Genomic DNA, 14,888 nt, shown 5'->3' with positions numbered 1-14,888 from the left:
GTAATCCAGAGCAAGTCAGTCAGCATCTATTGAAATGAGGGCCTTGGCCCAAGATGTCAACTGTTTATTTCTCTCCATAGATGCAGACTGTACTGCTGAGTTCATCTAGCATGGCGTGGCCTAGTGGATAAGGCATCGGTCTAGTGATCTGAAGGTCACTGGTTCAGGCCTCAGCTGAGGCAGTGTGTTGTGTCCTTGAGCATTGCTCTGTGATGACACCGGTACCAAGCTGCTTGGGTCCTAGTGCCCTTCCCTTCGACAACATCGGTGGTGTGGAGAGGGGAGCATGGGCAACTGCCATTCTCCCATTCAACCCTGCCCAGGCCTGCGCCCTGGAAACCTTCCAAGGCGCAAATCCATGGTCTCACGAGACTAACGGATGCCTATATATATCCTATATATGTTGAATGCAAAAATTTGTAATATTGCTACTGAGGACAGTTATCATACATGAATACGTACTCACAGTAAGGCATGCAGTAAGACAAAAGGGGCACAAAATGAAAGTTTCCTGTTTTTCCTGATTGTTTTAGGCTTGGTATTATATCAGTCATTGTGGCAGTGTGGAAATATGCCTCTACCAAAGGAGCTGTAAAGTGCTTCTTCCCTCCGCTACCCTGCAGGTCACCCTTAGGCAAGGTGTGGCACCTGCTTAGCCCCCCAATCAGGGTCACGTGAAGCCATGGGGAGCAGGTGGTGGATGGTTGAATGAGCAGCTAGTTATGCGACCACAGACGCCAGGCAGACACTCTCTGGAGAGTATTGATAATGGCTGGGGTCACTCATCCTGTAAAGACACTGCCCAGAAGAAGGCATTGACAAACTACTTCTGTTGAAAACGTTGCCAAAAACAATTATTTTCAAAACCATGGTCGCCAATGTCATACGACATGGCACATAATAAAGATGGTGATGATTATGTCAGGAGAGAAAATCTCAATTAGTAAAAGATCCACAAGGACAGAGTCATTCAAGCATGATTTCAGCACAGAAATAGGCCCTACAAATTCATTTTGAAGGTAAGGAATTTGGGTATGAATCTCATGAATAAATCTAGATTTAAATGCTAAATTAAATCTAGAATTTAAATAAAGGCAATAAAAATATATGAGGAAACATAGAAACACAGAAAACCTACAGCACAACATAGGCCTTTCGGCCCACAATGTTGTTTCTGTTACGAATGTGAAGCAACTCTGAGGGGCCGAAGGGTACAAAGTCGCCCCCTCCTTTTTGAGAATCGCAAGATCGCTATTAATTCAGGTCTGGGACCAAGAAATGAGAGAGAGACACTCAGAATACACAAGGTTTGGAATGTGTCCTGACCTCAGCGGAACGGAACCACTGATAACGGCCATTGTCTCTTGGAGACGGAATTGTGTATTGAGTACTGTACTATTCATTGAAACCCCTCAGGGGACAACCAGAGTGGTCTGGTTGAGGGATTGCATCATCCCAACCTGTTTGACATCTGAGACCCCGTGAGTAAGGATAAAAGAGGGTCTGGGGAACAACCCCTTTAGACACACCAGGAGAAACGCTAGAAATCTTGTGACAGCGTTTGATAGCGAAAACTGGTGGGGGCTCGTGTGCGTCCTCCCTTGCCTGGGGTGGCGGGCTCACCACGGAAGAACAGTTTAGCTAAAGGAGAGGTCACAGTTGAACGGCCACGACAAAGAGACACCTGACGGATTGAAATCATAAAGGTTGGAAAAACCCGTAGCGGTAACAGTTCCCATTCTATTCCTATTTCTCTCTCTCTCCAACAAAGTGCAACACAGCGACAACCAAAAGATGGCAGCTTGTGGAACTGCAGTGAACTGTATATTTCCATTGGACAATTCATTATCCCCTAGACAACGACAGAGCTTACTTCTTATTGATTATTATTATACCCGCACTTTTAGATTTAGTATGGACGACGTATATTATCTGTATATTTGCATTGATATTATTTTTGTGTATTTTTACTAATAAATACTGTTAAAAATAGTACCATCAGACTTCAACGGACTTCTCTATCTTTGCTGGTAAGTGACCCAGTTACGGGGTTCGTAACATGTCGAACATGTACTTACTTTTGAAATTACCTAGGGTTACCCATAGCCCTCTATTTTTCTAAGCTCCATGTACCTATCCAGGAGTCTCTTAAAAGACCCTATCGTTTCCACCTCCACCACTGTTGCTGGCAGCCCATTCCATGCACTCACCACTCTCTGTGTAAAAAACTTACCCCTGACATCTCCTCTGTACCTACTTCCAAGCTCCTTAAAACTGCCCTCTCATGCTAGCTATTTCAACCCTGGGAAAAAGCGTCTGACTATCCACACGATCAATGCCTCTCATAATCTTATACACTTCTATCAGGTCACCTCTCATCCTCCACTGCTCCAAGGAGAAAAGGCCAAGTTCACTCAACCTATTATCAGAAAGCATGTTCCCCAATCCAGGCAACATCCTTGTAAATCTCCTCTGCACCCTCTCCTATCCCTCCCCAATGCTACGGTAAAGGAGATAGAATTGTGATCACTACCTCCAAAATTCTCTCCCACAGGGAGACCTGACACCTGACCAGGTTCATTTCCCAATACCAAATCAAGTACAGCCTCTCCTCTTGTAGGCTTATCTACATATTGTGTCAGGAAACCTTCCTGAACACACCTAACAAACTCCACCCCATCTAAACCCTTTGCTCTAGGGAGATGCCAATCATTATTTGGGAAATTAAAATCTTCCACCACAACAACCCTGTTATTATTACACCTTTGCAGAATCTGTCTCCCTATCTGCTCCTCAATGTCCATTACTATTGGGTGGTCTATAAAAACACCCAGTAGAGTTATTGACCCCTTCCTATTTCTAACTTCCACTCACAGAGACTCAGTAGACAATCCTACCATGACTTCCTCCTTTTCTGCAGCCCTGAGACTATTTCTGATCAGCAGTACCACACCCCCACTGATTTTGCCTCCCTTCCTGTCCTTTCTGAAACATCTAAAGCCTGGCACTCTAAGTAACCATTCCTGTCCCTGAGCCATCCAAGTCTATGTAATGGCCACAACATCATAGCTCCAAGTACTGACCCATGCTCTCAGCTCATCCGCTTTGTTCATGATGCTCCCTGCATTAAAATAGACACATCTCAAACCATCAGTCTGAGCGTATCCCTTCTCTATCACCTGCCTATTCTCCCTCTCGCACTGTCTCCAAACTTTCTCTATTTGTGGGTCAACCGCCCCTTCCTCCGTCTCTTCAGTTTGGTTCCCACCCCCTAGCAATTCTAGTTTAAACTCTCCCCAATAGCCTTAGTAAACCTCCCTGCCTGGATATTGGTCCCCCTCAGATTCAAGTGCAACCCGTCCTTTTTGTACAGGTCACACCTGCCCCAAAGGAGATCCCAATGATCCAGAAATCTGAATCCCTGCCCTCTGCTCCAATCCCTCAGCCACGCTTTTATCCTCCACCTCATTCTATTCCTCTACTCACTGCCGTGTGGCACAGGCAGTAATCCCGAGATTACTACCTTTGAGGTCCTGCTTCTCAACTTCCTTTCTAACTCCTTATAGACCATTTTCAGGACTTCTTCCCTTTCCCTGCCTATGTTGTTGATACCAATATGGCCCACGACCTCTGACTGTTCACCTTCCCACTTCAGGATATCGATATTGACCGAAATTTGAAGGCAATTACAATATTTTAAGGCCTAATAATGATTACTTCTATTTAAATAAAGCCAATTACCATACATGGGAACAGTGATGTCCAGAGTGGATTTGGAAAGTAGATTAAAAGGTAAAACAGTAAATCGGCAATGTTTAAGACAGACAGACATACTTTATTGATCCCGAGGGAAATTGGATTTCATTACAGCCACACCAACCAAGAATAATGAAGAAATATAGCAATATAAACCCATAAATAATTAAATAATGATAAGTTAATCATGCCCAGTGGAAATAAGTCCAGGACCAGCCTATTGGCTCAGGGTGTCTGACACTCTGAGAGAGGAGTTGTAAAGTTTGATGGCCACAGGTAGGAATGACTTCCTATGATGCTCAGTGTTACATCTCGGTGGAATGAGTCTCTGGCTGAATGTACTCCTGTGCTTAACCAGTACATTATGGAGTGGATAGGAGACATTGTCCAAGATGGCATGCAACTTGGACAGCATCCTTTTTTCAGACACCACCGTCAGAGAGTCCAGTTCCACCCCCACAACATCACTGGCCTTACGAATGAGTTTGTTGATTCTGTTGGTGTCTGCTACCCTCAGCCTGCTGCCCCGGCACACAACAGCAAACATGATAGCACTGGCCACCACAGACTCGTAGAACATCCTCAGGTTCGTCCGGCAGATGTTAAAGAATGGACATATTTTATAAATCTCTGCAAAGATATATTTCAGGAAAAAGGAAAGTCTCTACAAAATGATGCATCATTTGAGGCTAACCAGATGAACTCTTGAATGTAATAACTTTACCACATAAAGCCAACTGTTCCATTTTTTATTGTAAAAAGAATAGGCATTCAATGTTGCATTGATTGGTGGAGGGGAAAACCAATAATAAATGACCAAAAAAAAGTTAAAAGGCAGGAGATAAAGTATAGTACTAAACTGGCAAACTCTACCAGATTCACATTCAGTTTGGCCAGACCGCTATCTACGGCACAGTCCGCTGGCCCGTGTGTCTTTCAGGTCCACTTGAATTATACTCTGTCATCACTCTTTCAAGTTTGCCTGGCTGCACCTGACCAGGTTCTATATTCAATTTTCCAGATCCACTCTGAATCACTCTGCTGCCTTTACGCTTCTCCCTCCCACCTACAATCTAGGTGCATAACATGGCTCACTCACTTTGCTTTCTCTTCTCAGCCTGTTCATGCCTTGCCCCAGCAGTGGCACTCTGCCAATAATTTAAGTGGAAATACGGAGGAAGTTCTGTTGGTGAGTCATAACTCACTGGAAATCTCTACTCCAGAGAATTGTAGAGGTGGAAGGCAGACAAGGAGTCAAAGGGTATTGGGACAAAGCTAGAAAGTTGTGTTGAGGCTAAGGTTGGATCAGCCATGATTGTTGAGAATGGCGAATCTTGCTCAAGGGACAGATTTGTTTATTCCTACTTCTGTTTCTTGTGTCAATTATTCAATTCTTATTAAACATCAATCTTCTAATTCATTTTAAACACCAAAGGACTGACTCACTAGTTATTATGTTTCTGTTGTTATTTCAGGTTCAGACTTTTTATTTTGATAGTATAAACATTATTTTTCTGTGTGACTATTATCTCTCTCGATCACGATGGAGTTAAATTATCAAGTACGGGAATATTTCGAGCTTCTGGCAACAGTGCCAACTAAATAGACTGAAGATTACGGAGAGGAAATCAAAAAGCAAAGTAACAGACCTATTTTTATTATTTTAAAGATTTTGCAAAATGAAGTTTAAAATATGCACATTTAATGTAGAGGTTGAAATACCATAAAAAACTTAAAAATGAAATAGAACTAATTATACGTACACCAATAAATTAACAGATACTTTGCAACTCAATGTCCTATTTCAAAAAGGAAAACTTTCCAGAGTATAAAGCCTCACTTGTCTATGGATTTTAATGCTGACTGTCACATTCAAGGCCAGGAAACAAATGAGCAAATCAAATGGTTAGATTTATTTCTACCACTTTTCACTATTATGATGGCTGCAAACTCAATCACAGTCTGCACATAAAGAGGAACTGCAAGTCAATGTAATGTCTTGTTCCATTCTTTGTTTTTCTAACCATAAACTAGCAAAGTGGGTCCTAGAAAATCTCCTGTCAGATTTGTTAACAAAGCTGGAAAATCTCTAATTTGTTTTTTAATTTTCACATAAGTGACAATCAGATATATATGTATATTGTCAAACAGTTATTCTCTCAATCTTATATATAGTTACTTCACTATACTCTTTAATGTAAAGAACAGACTGCCTCAGTGTAGCTCAGTATATTAAAACTGAGATTCTCACACAATCACAGGGGAGTTAGATACAATAACTTTTCCAAACAAAAGCAATGATTTATGACTGCAGTATTCTTGGTTTCAATAGGGAATAATCCATATGTTGTGCCAAAACAAATCAGGGAAAATTACCTCTTTTCCTGCTTTTGCGAGAATGTGCTTTTCCGTAATATTCCACTGAGACCTCACCTACATCTGTATAAAAAATAAAATGTACTATCTGTTATTCCTATAGAATGGCAGCAGAGTGGAGCTGCAATCTTGGATCCGAGATAGGATGAAAAAGTCATGAAGATGATTCAGAGAACGTATTGGCTTTGCTTCTGTCTGCTGGAAGTTAGTGGTACTTCAATTTAACACGGAGTGGATACAGAACTGAACATTACGGACAAGATTCAAGATCCAAAATTCAGGATTGCGTTTTGTTATTCTTCAGTACACAAGTGTAAAGGTGAACAAAATGATTGTTACCCCAGATCTGATGCAGTATAAAATACTTAGTAAAGAACATAACAAAAGCTCAACTAATAATACATAAGATTCCCTGCAATACATAGATTGATATTTGAGTTTGGTGGTCCTGGTGTGGATGTTGGGTAGTCTCTTCCTTGATGGGAGTGGGAAACACAGTCCATGAGCAGTGTGGGTGGAATCCTTCATGACATGGTGTCTTTCTCGATACAGTATATGTCCATGATGGCAGGTAGACTGATGATGGTGCCGATAATCCATTGGGCACTTTCAATTATCCGCTGTAGAGTCCTCCTGTTTGCCACACTGTAGTGATGGAGCGTGACCTTTTATTTTAACAATACAGCACTGTAACAGCCCCTTCTGGGCCAACAAGCCTGCTCCTTCCAATTACAACCCTGTGAGCAATTAGCCAACTAACTCGTACAACTTCGGAATTTGTCAAGTCAAGTCAAGTCGCTTTTTATTGTCATTTCGACCATAAACTGCTGGTACAGTACACAGTAAAAATGAAACAATGTTCCTCCAGGACCCTGGTGCTACATGAAACAACACAAAACTACACTAGACTATGAGAGACAACTCAAGGCTGCACTAGACTACGTAAAACAACACAAAAACTACACTAGACGATGTGAGACAACTCAAGGCTGCACTAGACTACGTAAAACAACACAAAAACTACACTAGACTACAGACCTACACAGGACTACAAAAAATGCACAAAACAGTGCAGGCCAGTACAAAAATTAATTAATAAATAAATAATTCATAAACAAGACAATAGGCACAGTAGAGGACAAATGTCAATGTAATAATAAATGATGTAGATGTCAGTCTAGACACTGGGTACTGATGAGTTTGATGGCTTGGGGGAAGAAACTGTTGGACAGTCTGGTTGTGAGAGCCCGAATGCTTTGGTACCTTTTGCCAGATGGCAGGAGGGAGAAGAGTTTGTATGAGGGGTGATGCACCATCAATAACTCTCTGAGACGTAAGGGCGAGATATCGGCTTTTATTGACTGGAAGAAGGAACAAACAGTGGTTGACCACCATTCTACATCCTGGAGACAGAGAGGCCGGGCTCAGACCTCAATCGCCTTTATACAAGGGTCTGTGGGAGGAGCCACAGGAGCAGTCAGCAGGGGGCGTGTCCAGACAGGTCTATGTAGTTCACCACAAGGGGCGTGTGGGGTCCTTCACAATGCTGTTAGCTTTGTGGGTGCAGCGTGTGGTGTAAAACACAATATACCACACAGTCATCAGCATAGAGAGAGTAGAACAGTGGGGTAAACATGCACCTTTGAAGTGACCGCCAGTGAGGAAGAGTGTTATTTTCAATTCACACTGACTGCTGTCTCCTGGTGTGAAAGTCAAGGACTCAATTGCAGAAGGTATGAGTTATAGGGAGAGGTTGGCCAGGCCAGGTCTTTATTTCCTGGAATGTAGAAGAATGCTGAAGGGTGATCTTATAGAGATGCTTACAGTTATGAGAGGTGGACGGTAACAGTCTTTCTCCAGAATAGGGGAGTCCAAAACTAGGGAACATAAAATTAGGATGAGAGGGGAATGATGTACATGGAACCTGAGGGGCAACTCCTCCACAGGAAGAGTGGTGAGCATATGGAATGAGCTGCCAGTAGTGATTGAGGCAATTGCAATAGTATTATGTACGAAGCACTTGGATAGGAACATGGAGGGGCAAAACTTAGAGGAATATGGGCCAAGCGCAGGAAATTGAGATTAGCTGGGTTGGCACTGTGCTCAGAATGGATTTGTTGGGCTGAAGGGCCTTTCTCCACACTGTATTGTTCTTTGACCTGATCTCATTCTTAGCCTTCCCTTTGCTTAGAAGAATACAACGTGGAAGTTTTATTTGGAATTACATTTCTGGAATGCCTCAAAATTCCACTTACTCTTTCAGATTGGAAGTCATTCCTTTACACAGTGGATGACGATAGTCCATTTTTACCAAATGAAGTATGCAGATGGAAATTACAAAAGGCACTTCTGGTCACAAAACACTCCTGCACAGTGCCACACATCATATGATAGATTTCCCATCATTTGCACATTAAAGCTTTCAACCAAGGACTGACCTGAAATATTGTGTAATGTAGTATTCTGTTGTATTGGTTCAGGAATTTTAATTCTCTAAGGAAGTGTATTTAATCATGAAGGTTCAATTACACTTCTGTGATCCAATTTTGTTCATATATATTTAACATCCACTTCAACCACAGCCCTACTTTATAACAATAGACCACTGAAGCATCAGGTTATATTGTACATTCATGAAATGAAACTTGAATCCACAATCTTTCAGTTCAGAGGCAGACTATCAGTAATCTAATACCATACCAATCAGGTCAATATGGATAAATTAATTGCAGCACTGGGAAGGAATAAAAAAAATCAATGCTTCCAATGACTCAAAGTGTTCAGCAAACTAAATTTAAGGAAAAACTTAAAATATTTCAGCTTAGATACTGGGTTTTCTTATCCTCCTTCTTTCATCCTCCTTAAATGCTTTAAAAGAATAATTTAGAAAACAATTCCTACCAGTAATGGACAGTCAAAAATGTTGTAATACCTAATGCACTTTATAAATTAATACCTTACTCCTACTGTGGATTAATTATTTCCATTTATCTGCTGAAAATGTTTACAAATCATACATAGTTTCAGACATCAGGCACTTCCAGGGCATTGCTACAATTTACTGTAGTATAGCCTCTCTCATGTCATAGAGTCACAGAGTACTGCAGCACAGAAACAGACCTTCAGCTCATCTAGTCCATGCCAAACTGTCTTGCCTAGGCCCATCAACCCACACATGGTCTATAGCCCTCCATACTCCTCTTATCCATATACATATCCAAACTTCTCTTAAATGTTGCAATCAAACCACATCTACTATTTCAAGTAGGAGCTTGCTCCAAACTCAGACTACTGAGTGAAGGAGTTCCCCCTCAGGTTCCCCTTAATAATGTCACTTTTCACCCTTAATCTGTGACCTCAAATTCTAGTCTCACAGTCTGATATCACAGCACACATTGTGTGCTATCTATATTTGATGTTGCACGTTCTTCATGTGAATTAATGGGTTTCTTCTAGCTGCTCTAGTTTCTTCTAAAATGGCAAAGACCTGCTGATTATCAGCTTACTTGCCATTGTAAAGAGTGGCAGAAGAATATGATAAGTGGTGGTGATGATGGGATGGAAAACTATTTGAGTAGTGTAGAAGGGTATTTGACAGTAAGTGTACATTATTTGGGCAAAAGGCCCTGTTGTGTTGTGTGACTATATTTTGTAATTGTTTCATGCAAGTTAATTTTTATTTTAATTCTGTTCTGTAAAGGTCATGTATGGAATACCATGCAGATGTGTTTCAGCTGAAGGATAAACAACACTATCTTTGCAAAGCTAGCTTAATTTGAGGATGCTTATATTGCCAATTGCACCCAAAGTAGAAACTCTAGACTTTAGGATTAGTATAACAATTTACAATCCAAATGTCTGAAAACACATATCAGTCAATACAAGTAGCTTATTGTGATGTAGTAGCCACCCAACTTCCCATTTCATTTCTGACATGTCTGTCTACAGCGTCCTCTACCTAACTCGGGTTGGAGGAGTGACACCTCGCATTCCATCTGGATAGCCTCCAAACTGATGGCTTCAATTTACGGTAATCTCTTTCCCCTCCGTTCTTCTCACTTTTTCTATTCCCCATTCTCACCCCTTCTCTTCTTCTGACCAGGCGGTCACCTCTCTCTGATTTCCCCCCTTCCGTTTCTTCCATTTTCCTCGTCTATCAGCATCTTTCTTCTTCAGCCCTTTATCTCTTCCAACTGCCTTTCCCCTCCCTCACCTTCTCCCTCATCTAGTCTCACCTATCACGTGCCAGCTAGTACTCCTTCCCCCTTCCCTTCCCTGCCACCTTCTTATTCTGACTCCTTCCCTCTTTCTTTCCAGTCTTGATAAAGGGCCACAACCCAAAACATCGACAGGTTAGTCCCCTCCATAGATGCTGCCTGACTGCTGAGTTCCCCCATCATTTTGTGTGTGTGTTGTGTCAGTGGCACTATTTACATTGGTTCCTGACATCCATGAAATAGATGAGTTATTCTCAAAGGCTCTGTAGAGTGGAAGCCATCATTCAGGAAGAAGATAGATATCTTATAGAAGCCTATATGCTGAGCATTGTCATTAAAGGCAAATCCAATAGAAATGGAGAGGGACCTACAGAATGGAACAGTGTTCCTACAGTCAACACGTCAGGTCTGCAACGCTTTATCAGAACAGTCAGGCTGTGCATCAGAGGAGTCACTCACCTGAAACGTTGGCTACTTCACTTACCACAGATGCTGCCTTATCTGTTGAGATAATCCAGCATTTTCTGTTTTTATTTCAGAGTTCAGCAAACGCAGCTTTATCTTTGACTTTCATATTTTGGAAAAAAATTATTTAGTAAGTAACATTTTTGTCTTTCTTTTTGATTTATACTTTTTTAGATTTCTAAGCAAAACTCAAGAGATGAAAATTGCAAGTCCTTGAAGTGTGGAACAGCAGAAAATACACAAAAAATTAATACCGTGATCATGCGAATAAAATGGTATTGCTCAAGGTTTCCTTTCCCGCCTTTTGCTCCTCAAGCAGTATGGCACATTCCAGTTAATTGGTTCTTCTGGTAATTCAGACAGCTGCTTGTTTTGGATAAGAAAATAAAAAGAACCTTAAAGAACGAAAACTAATCAAGAAAGTGGCTGGTATTCCCTATGCCACTTACTGTGACAGAATGACTTACCGAAAAGTTTCTAACTAGTGTAAGTAATGTGAACTTGTGTGGCCATTAGACACTAAACTACAGTGAACAGTTCTTAAATAGTGTCAGTTGTGTGCTTTTGTTCAAAAAGCAGTGAATCTTGTCACTGATAGTTGGAGAGAAATAAGCAGCAAAATGAATTACAATTGTTTTGTTCATTATGGTTTCAGCTTTCAAGCTTGGAGATGCCAAAAAGGGCCAGGAATGAAAACAAAATGATTTTGATACTTCAACAAGTTAGGAACTATGCAGAATTTGAAGGTATCTACAATTATTTTGTATGTTACAATGAAAATGAGGATTTGGATGATGCAATTGTTGGAGGTATTGTATGAAAACAGTTGATTATCTGCTGTAGGTGTCTACGCTAATTCTGTTCATATACGCGCAATCAAAAGAAACAGCAGCCCATTGATTGTCCGTTATATCCAATGATGGCACTGAAACTTGTGCGAGAGAGCTTGTAAAGTGGAAAATTCGTTGCACTGGGGCAGTTCCAGTTCGTCAACCGGGTCAAGTCCTGGCCAATTGCTCATCACAAGCCAGGGTCTTCCTTTGTCACAGTGGGTAACCATGATTACTTCTGTGCCGTATCATGACTTTGCTCTCCTTGAAATGTTGCAGAACTGCATTCTTGGCTGTTGGATTTCACTGTTGATCTCATCTGCTCAGTCTGCTGGACTTCACATACTAGGACAGGCATGTCCCTATTTCACTAGGGCAGGGGTCGGCAACCCGCGGCTCCGGAGCCGCATGCGCCTCTTTCATCTCTGTGCTGTGGCTCCCCATGGTTTGTTAGTTTTTGAAATGTAATTCAAAATTTGAAGATTATGGTGATCTTGTACAATCTAAATAAAATGTGGCGACCCATTTCCTGGCACATGCGAACCGGCTCACAATTAGCCACCATTCTGGCTAAGGGAGATAGCCTACGGGGGTTTGTGAGTACGTGTCTTTTGGAGCATCCCTGCCCACGGGGGGCGGGTTGAGGGAGGCTTTAAAGCAAGGCTGTTTAGTTCGAATAAAGATATCTTTGACTGCAGTGTCATTATTTTAGTGCTGCGTGTAGCACACCGCTACAACGTGTTTTTTATCGCTATTAATATACGTCACCACTGCCAATGCCTGACACCTGCCAGTGCGCGATTTCTTTTAATTTTTCGATCCAAGGTAGACTAACTATGGAGTAACCTTCAACCCAAGGTCTTTTTTTCAGAGTTCAAAATGTTTTTGTTCCATGCAGAAATGTAATTTCGTTTTCTCTGCAGGAGTTCATCAATTTCATAAATGCAACACATTATAGTTTGTTTATACATAGCATAAAGGCAAAAAAAACCGTTGTATGCAGTGTTATTTCATTTTAAATGTCAAACGGGTTTTGTGGCTCCCAGTGTTTTCTTTTCTGTGGGAAATGGGTCCATATGGCTCTTTCAGTGGTAAAGGTTGCCGACCCCTGCACTAGGATGTGAGGTCTAAACCCTCACCTTGTTTAGCCTGCCTGCCAAAGCGGTGTACTGGGGTGTAGCCACTGTCTCATGCAAAGAGCTACAGTACTTGGATTCACCTATCCAAGCCCCTTCACCAGAGGTGATACCCCCTCCCTGGTTACCCCACACACAGCAATATAAACCTGACAAATTCCTCCACTGATAAATATTAGGAACTAATCCACAGTTTTATAGTATTGTAGTAGTATTGGTGATGCTCTGTAATTGTTTAAATACATAATTTGCTACTCAGTTAAACAGTAGTTTGTCTTTTTTATTCCTTTTAATTATTCCCATTAACTTTTGGTTGATTGTGGCAGCCTCTTGATTGGTCCCGATGTGTCCTAATTACCGGAATCCACTGTATATGAATCTCAGAGTAATATATGGCTTACTTTGATACTACTTTGTTGATAGTACTTTGATAATAAATTTACTTTGAAGTTTGAAGTGGCTGGAGCGAGCTCAGGATTCAAATCAGGCCACGCAATCTTTTTGTACTGCTGCGTATTCTCAGCGTTTGTCTTCTCCCTTCGGGCAGCGGTCCGGACCGGGGGAAGCGAGCGCCGGGACGCCGCCTGCAGTGAGGCGACAGGCTTCCAGGGGGCGGTGGCGGCGGAGTTGCCCGCGCGGCAGCGAGGAAGGGGGTCGCTTTACGCAGCCGCGGATATTTGCTGCATTTGATTTCCCAATCTGCCTGGGGATGGAGCTTCGGGTTTAACACCGAGGGCTGTGCCTTCATCCAGGTAACGTTGACGCATTGCAGACGGGTGAGAATGACTGGTTGGCCGGTGGGACGTGTAAGGAAGGGACCGGGTCTCCCCTCGCTTCACTTGGACACAGGCCTCACAGGAGCTCGGAGCCGGATCCAGGGGCAGCGCCCGGGGACGGAAAGCTCGGATGGCAGTCTCTTACCAATCTGTTTCTTCTTTCTCCGGCGCTGTTGATACATCACGTTTATTTATTCTTATTATTTTATATTTTATTATTTTCCTGTTGTTGAGCAGATTCTCGGGGTGGAGGACGACTTTGCTCTCACTCTGGTTTCGTGCTTTCTGGGGGTGGCTGTTGAGTCAATGTGGGAACCACAGGTGGATGAGTAATTTAGAAAGTGGTGCGTCCCTTTCACTGGTTTCTAGCAGCTCCCGAGGAGAGTCTCAAGGTACTGGATGTCACGTTTAATTATGTATGGTCCGGGCTTTTCCGTAGGTCGGTGATGCTGTTTTGTAAGAACATGCTGGAGACGTTTCTTCTATCCTGAGTATTCCTTGTCACTTTTGAAGGGTTGAATATCCGATATTTGGATTTTGCTGTCTGATAAAGTTGTTCGCATACCTGGATTGAACTTGACAGACCTCTGAATGAAAATTTTCCCCTGCCTTTCACTGTTATCAAAAACTTTTTAAAGTGGCCAGTTAAATACAATTTTCATTGTATTGTTAATTTGTCAAATGAATGTTTGCTTGAATGGTTATGGAGAGGGATGCTCATGTTGGTTCACTTATCCAGTCAGAGGGGTTGGACAATTATACGTGGATGGTTTTGGTAATAATCTAGCTGTTCCTTCCCAGAATATTTCGGAAAAAGGCCATATTTCAACATTTACTGTACACCCCTGGTTAATAAAAGACTTTATTATGTGGTTTAAGTTCCAATTTGGAAGGCACAACAGACCCTTAATCATGGATAGCAGTTACCAAGGCTGATACGGAAAGTGTACCTAGTCTCTCTCCTACCACTAAGGATACAATAAATGGAAAGCAAGGAGCAGTTGTGTTGACAAGCTGAAATGTGCAAGTTGAAACATGCAAATTATTCATCTGATGACTTATTGTTGCCAAACACGGGAGGTCAGAGTGCTATTTTTTTTTAAATAGCTGATTCACTTTCATGGATTCTTGCTCATTAATCTGACCAAAAAGGCTGAAGTTCAAAGTTTGACTTTGAACTTGACAGACAGACTTGTAAATGACCATCTTGCCCTGCCTTTCACTATTGTAATCAAAAACTTTGTGACAAACTAAATACAACCTTCATTGTAATGAAGATTTAACAAGTGAATGTTTGCTGCAAACTCTTGAAGAGCTGTATTCCAAAGCATC

At 41.8% G+C, this 14,888-nt stretch overlaps 1 protein-coding gene across 1 annotated transcript in view; it reads left to right on the top strand.

Moving 5' to 3' along the window:
• Nucleotides 1-13,301: 13,301 nt before the first annotated feature.
• Nucleotides 13,302-14,888, top strand: part of ext2 (exostosin glycosyltransferase 2) — a 163,485-nt gene continuing 161,898 nt past the window's right edge. Inside the window, exon 1 of the mRNA XM_059975984.1 lies at nt 13,302-13,532. The gene's annotated coding sequence lies outside the window, so the exon portion shown is untranslated. The remainder of the gene's footprint in view (nt 13,533-14,888) is intronic.

Source organism: Hypanus sabinus, chromosome 7, assembly GCF_030144855.1.
Source record: "Hypanus sabinus isolate sHypSab1 chromosome 7, sHypSab1.hap1, whole genome shotgun sequence".
Lineage (NCBI taxonomy): Eukaryota > Metazoa > Chordata > Chondrichthyes > Myliobatiformes > Dasyatidae > Hypanus > Hypanus sabinus.
This window is presented reverse-complemented; position numbering and strand designations above follow the sequence as displayed.